Source organism: Mus pahari, chromosome 20, assembly GCF_900095145.1.
Source record: "Mus pahari chromosome 20, PAHARI_EIJ_v1.1, whole genome shotgun sequence".
NCBI classification, from domain to species: domain Eukaryota; kingdom Metazoa; phylum Chordata; class Mammalia; order Rodentia; family Muridae; genus Mus; species Mus pahari.
Genome location: NC_034609.1, coordinates 47,476,101 through 47,482,896, shown reverse-complemented (window position 1 = coordinate 47,482,896; position 6,796 = coordinate 47,476,101).

The window sequence follows — 6,796 nt, the reverse complement described above, 5'->3', positions numbered from 1 at the left end:
CATGGTGGCTCACAACCACCTGTAACTCCAGATCCAGGGATTCCACTCAGTGGTTTGGCCTCTGTACCAGGCACATGAGATGCACAGACATAGATAAAACACCCACACTCATAAAATATATTCCCAAGTCAGACTCCCTATCTGTCTCCGTGGCTTGGACTTCTGTCTTTCCTGGATGTTCAATTCTTTGTCCATCCGAGAATGAGTTCGGCAATCCCCTAGGCGACCACTAGCCCCTCTGCTAGATGGCGAGTCCAGGGACACCAGCATCCTCCCCCCTCCCTCTGGCTCAGAGCTCAGGAGGTCTGGGCTGTCAGCTGTCCCTCCACAGGAGTAATGTCAGAGTGGTACTTTTAGATAAAAGATTTCCTGGGGCAGATACACCCTGAAGGAGAAGAGAGCTTGAAGTTAGGTGGGCTGGTGGGATTTGTTTACTAATCCTGAGTCCCATGGTAGTTCCTACCATGGTTACTAAGCTCTGGTCATATTTTACAGTGATATAGGCTTTTAAGGGGAGGTTTAGTCCTTTCTCTCTTCTCTCTCTCTGTCTGTCTCTCTGTCTCTGTCTCTCTTCCCTCCCTCCCTCCCTCCCTCCTTGTCATTGTTGTTGATATAGTGATGTGCTCAAAGCTGGGTTGCTTTGTAAAGTTTGACTTGGCTCACTGTCCCCAATGTCAGAGCCCAGGTGCTCCATCTAGTGGTGGCTTGTTGCTGGCAGCATCCCTAGGTGGCCCAGCCATCTCATGGAGACAAGGCATGGCCCCATAGCCAGTCCTTTTTAAAAAGCCACCAGGATTCAGTCAGGTGCTCCACCCTGATGACTTTGCCTAATCCAGATCCTCCTTCCAAAGCCCCGACTGGATGACAGTCGGACTAACGTCCTGTTCTCTTAAAGCCTCCCAGTGGGCAGTGAATTTCAACACATAGTTAGGCATGGTGGAACATACCTGTCATCCCTGTGTGTGTGTGTGTGTGTGTGTGTGTGTGTGCATATGTATGTGGGTGTGTGTGTGCACGCATGTGTGCATGTGTGAGTACGTGGTGAAAGGGACTTTACTTTGTTGTGAGGACAGCCTGGACTATGCAGGTCAGAAGTAAGACCCTCCAAACAGAAGCCGGGCATGTAGAGGGTGGGGGTGGGATGGGGGTGGGGCTGGGGGCACAAACCACATTCGAGACACAGCTGGGGGTCATGGGAACACTTGGCTGTGGCTGCCTTGAGAGAGAAGGGCAGCAGAAGCAAGCAGACAACACCCCATCATTAAACAAAACCACTGAGCAACACCAAATCCCAGACCTTGAGGTATAAGAATATTCATCCATAGAGAGGAGAAAACCAGATCTCTCACTTGCCCAGAGTGCTGACAGTAAAAACCGATTGCCAGGGCACATGGGCTGTCACTCACTGTCACTGGGTCGAGGTATTGTGGCAGGTCAGGAGGGAGGTGTTACTTCACAAGCTGAGTGCCTTTGTTCCTGGAGCAAGCCATTTGTGACCCTGGAAAATTTGGGGCCAGCACCTCTGAGCTGCCCCACAGGGATGCTCCTGAGCCCAAAGTGTTCGAGACAGTTCTGCAGGGCAAGGGGCTGCTGAGACTGCCCCTGTTGGCTCTCTGGAAGGTGAGTGGGTGTTAGACGCTCCCCCCACCCCCACCCAAGAAGCCCATGGTAACCTTGGTGTCTGTACCAGGTGCTAATAGGAGGGTGTGGCCTCTGCAATCAGGTCTGATTCTGAGCCGGCTCAGGGAAGCTGGTATGAAGTGGTGGGGGGATTCCTTCATGATCCCATGCAGCCAAGCACAATATCTGAAGATCTTGAGGAGTCACTGTGGCCTCTAAGGACATTAGAGTATAGGATAGCTAAGAATCCAAGGGGTTGTCCTGGCATGGGTGGACTGAACTGGGGCTGGGGGAGGGGCAGGTTTAGGTGCTGTGTCTAACCTCAAAAGTGTCAGAGTCACCAAACAGCCACAGATGTGACAGCCTGATCTTACCTGGATCTCCCAAACCTAGTTTTGTTTTTGTTTTTGTTTTTTTGCTTTTCTTTCCTGGGAAATGTCCCACGCCTCTAATTGAGGCTGTTCCCAGTCTGGCCAGCAGAGGGAAGCAGAACCTCAAGTTACCACGAAACAGACCAAATAGTGTTGTGGACTGGGGAGTGTGGGCAGCTGGAGTTATGGAAGACACTGCCCCACGTGAGACCAGCGACAACACGGTCACTGGGACTAACAGGGCGACCTGGCGGGGAGGGAAAGGGGAAGAGCTGCAGAGTCCCACAGTCCTTCGCCTGGCCACCGTGTCTAGGTTTGTGAGGTACGGAGGCACTTGAGGGGTCCTTGATGCTACACCATATTTTCCAGTAGAGGATAAGCTCACAATAGAAGGACAGTAGTTGGATCTTGGAGAGGGGGAGAGGTGGTAGGTTGTCCTGCTGCACTACCCCCCCCCCGCTCTGCACCCCCCAGATCTGATGGGAGCCTACAGTGGAGAAGAGTAGCAAGGGGAACCCTGGGATTGGACAAGCTGAGCCACGATCACAGGGACACTGGGTGGAGCCAAGGACCTCACCTGGTCCTGGGTTGTGTGCAGCCCAAATCTCAGCCCTCCAGTTTACAGCGGAGATTGGCAATGACGCAGGCGAGTGGCTCGGCTATGAGCAGAAGGTCAGGGCTAGTCATACCCAAAGCCCACCACTTCCCCAGCACCCCATTACGTCCCAAGCCAGACAACTTGGCTCTCTTAGAAAACTCTGTCTAGCCCCACAGTTCTTCTGCCATGGAGAAAAGGCTCAGCATCCCTGGCTGACTTACAGGAATTCAAGGGGCCGTGTGCCTCCTGCTCCTGACTCCTGGACAGCCCCACCTCTACTCCCACCAGGGCACTCTGAAGGTCCCCGAGAGGCACATGAGACTAGCTACGGTCTCTGCTGCACAAACCAACCCAGACCGAGGGTCTTGGCTGCTTCCAACTCATGCTGAGAACTCGGGGTTAAAGCCTCATAAACGGTCTAGATGGGGTGTGCTCACACCACCTCTGGAACGGCTGACCTTAGCAAAACTACAGCTTTAGGCAATGCAGTTATCTAGGTGAGGATGTGAGGATGTTTATAGAGGCAGGCCGTGGAAGGACCAGGACAGGGACCATAGCATGGTAGATGGGCTGCCTGAGCCTCTTGTACTGTCTTCTCCCCCAACTGCCCTTGCACATGTCCTAGTGATGTGGTCACCCTAGTGGTAGCTACAAACCAAAAGGAAGGAATTGTACTGTGTGGACAGAAGAGCTGTGGTCATGACCCAGAGGTCTAGCCTGTGATCTCTGGCCATTGTGAAGCCCACTGTCACCGTGAAGTTACCACCTGGGTATCAGGCGACTTGTTTGTGTGAGGGAACTATTTGGTGCCCCACCCAGCACAAGCTATGAGCATTTCCTAGGGCTTATAGGGTGACAGTTGGGATATTCAGAATTTGCCCCCAGCAATTCAGCAATTCAGTCCACCCGTCTTTCCATCTGGGTTCTCGAGTTAACAGTTTGACTCAAGGACATGTCAGAGAACCCTTCAGTGTGTCCCTTTACTCCCAGGCCTTGGCTTTCTCTGCTTCTTGAGTGACGTTTGTTATCGATGCATTGGCACAGAGACGTTCAATTGAGTGACTCTGAAATCCTTGCTTCTGTGCTTCCTTCTTTTTTTTGAGATGGGATCCCAGGCTGGTCTGGAACTTACGATATAACCAAAGATGACCTCAGATGCCTGATGCCCTGGCCTCCATCTCAAGTTCTGGAATTACCAGTGTATATCACCAAACCTGCTGATTTTTCAAAATGAGAGAAGTAGTGAAATTCGGGTCTGGTGTGTGAGACCCACCCTGCAGGCCTGAGCAGCTCTTTGGCTTTGAGGAGACCCTTGACAGAGATGTCTCTCGCTCTGGCATGCTGGGTCCTGCTGTTCCTGGTGAGGGGGTGGTATATGCAGATGTTTCCTGGTGAGGGGGTGGTATATGCAGATGTTTCCTGGGTGAAGGGTGGCTCATCACCAGGGCTCGGGCTGACTTCTCTTTTCCCCAGCTCAGGAGCACAAGACCGTGCCCTAATGAGAGTGACAGAGGTTTGGGAGGGGACAGAAAACACCCATCTGCAAAGCCACCATCTTGAGGAGTGGCAGAGTGCGCCCTCAGATGGAGAAGCAGGGCCCCACTGATCTTCAGGAAGCTCCACTCTCAGGACCACATCCTTTCTCAAAGGCCTTGCCTCCAAATGTCATTGCCTTGGGGATGATGTCTAAACATGTGGATTTAAAGGGCATGCAGTTCCTGGCTGATGGCCTCTTCGGGGTCCCTGGTGTGACCTGTCGTGACACAGTGACAAATATGGTGTCTAACAGGTGCATTCATATTTGGCTCTGGCTCCCAGGCTGAACTTGCCCTTCCAGCTCTAATACCTCAGGGTCCTCACACACTTGATGCTAATACTGATGGATTCCAAACCCATAGGGAGGGGATAGGAGTCTAGGTGCTGCCCACATCGCTCCTCAGGGAACACCAGAGCTACAAGGTTCTGGAAACTTCTCTGGTTCTTTCCTATTCACTACAACCCTACCTCATCCTTACCTATTCCTTACAGGGGTCTGGCATCTTTGCAGACTTGTCCAAGGGTCTAGTTCTTATGAGCTGGTCTTCTGGGGTCCCTGCCACTTAGGGCTGCCAGGAAGCCTGGCCTGTCTTTACCTCCTGATCGTGTAGTGAACTTGATTTTGCATTTAGCAATGTTTCTGCCTGTCCTTACACCTCTGATGCCTCTGTCTCTGTATGCAGCCTGATCATTGGGTAAAAGCTGCAAGGTTGTCTAGTTTGCTTAAGAGCATATTCAGTAGCTATTCAGTGTCTCCAGTGGGAAGTTCATGGGGTCACAGTCCTGTCTTTGCTCCCTGGAGGGCCACTAGGTGTAACACAGGGTCACAATGCCCTCCTCACTCACCTCTCCCACAATGCCCCTCTTGCAAATAAGCATAGGTTTCCCATTGTGGACTGGCCTAAGGGTTGGGTCTAATGTGCAAGGGGCAGGTCTAGTGTGCAAGGGGTGGTATAGTGTGCAAGAGGTGGGTCTAGTATGCAAGGGGTCTAGTGTACAAGGGGTAGGTGTGGTGTACAAGGAGTAGTTTAGTGTGCAGGGGTGGTTCTATTTTACAAGGAGTTGTTTAGTGTACAAGGAGAAGGTCTAGTGTACAAGGGGGGGTCTAGTGTGCAAGGGGTGTGTCTAGTGAGCAAGGGGCATGTCTAGTGTGCAAGGGGTGGGTCTGGTATGCAAGCCCAAAGTGACTGAGGTTTCTTTAGGTCCGCACTCTCTCCTCAGAATCCCCAAGCCTTCTCTAATGCTCTCCAGCTCTTGAGAGCTGCCACGTGCTAGCTGCTACAAGGGGGCTGCTTGCCTTGGTCTCTCTGGGAGGACTGCCATCTTCTCACCACCTCTTGTCACACAGAGCACAACACTGAGCGCTCCCCTGCCCCAGGACAAGCTCAGTCTCAGAGCTGGAGCCTCATGTGACCTATGCAAATCACCCAGGCTCATAGCTGGCTTGCTAGAGCTTGCCCAGTGCCAAAATGGGAAACACTTTATGGGTTGTGAAAATTAGAGGCAAAGTATTCTCCAGTCCTAGCCAGTGTCACCGAGGGGACTCCATGTGCTTTTCTGTCCATCCACTCCCGCCTCTCAAGCTTTCCTTCGTTCCTGTGTAGCACCCTGGTGACATGTGGTAACTCAGTATAAAGACTGGTCTCTCTCTTCCTCCTCTTACTGGACCTGAATGGAACTCAGGGAAGCGGCGTGTCCCTGCCGTGTCCATAGCTGGAGTTAGGCCTAGGGTAGGTCTACCCCACTATCCCAAAACCCCTAGCCCTGTACCTGCTATATACGTACAGTAACACGGCCAAGGGTCGCTCTCCTAAGTCTCTTCTTTATTCTCTCTCTCACCCACCTCACTTTTTATTCAGTTCCAAGGTAGAGAGGATGCCTTAGCTATAACCCAGGCCCCTCAGCCCTACGCTCGAGGCTTTATCTGTGGGCGTTATGAAACTCTGGTGTCGGGGATTCCTAGCAGACCAATAGTTACACACAGGCAGCTTCTCTGATTGTGGAGATGGAGAAGACCCAGGCTATGTGCAGGTCAGAGCCCTGGGTTGTGGCTCAGCCCATGTTCACAGGCCTGGAAACCAGGGGTTTCTGGGAAAGTTCTGGAACCCAAGGGCCAGCTCCTGAGAGGTCACCAGAGTCACTGGATGACTAAACAGTGCCGTCTTATGGAGGACGGTTGTTCCCACTTGAACTGTCACTCTCAGGCCAGTTTCTGCTTGACACATCTAGCATTCTTGTACCCAGGCAAGAGAATATCTAAATTTAAGCCCCTCTCTGAAAGGCAGAGATGGGAAGTCACGTTCTCTAATGGGGGTGCTGGGATGCAGATGTCCTGTCCGCCACACGGGGGCGCTCATGAGGGCGCTCTGAGGCTCAGACTAGGAGAACTCGCCCACCCCCACCAACATCTGAGAGCCTTTCTTTTTCATGACCTTTTCCTGAAACTATTTTGTTCTATCATGACTGGAGCTTACAGACAGCGTATTGTCTCTGTTTTTCTTTAATTGGCTATTTTCATTCCACCCATTATTACAGATTTCCATTCACTCTGCGTTCACTGCGGCTTTGGAATCACACACAGTAGTAATGAGAACACAACGGTACCTAGTGTGCTGAATCACACACAGTAGGTAGTACGACGTTACATAGCATGCAGGACACTGTATCTTTG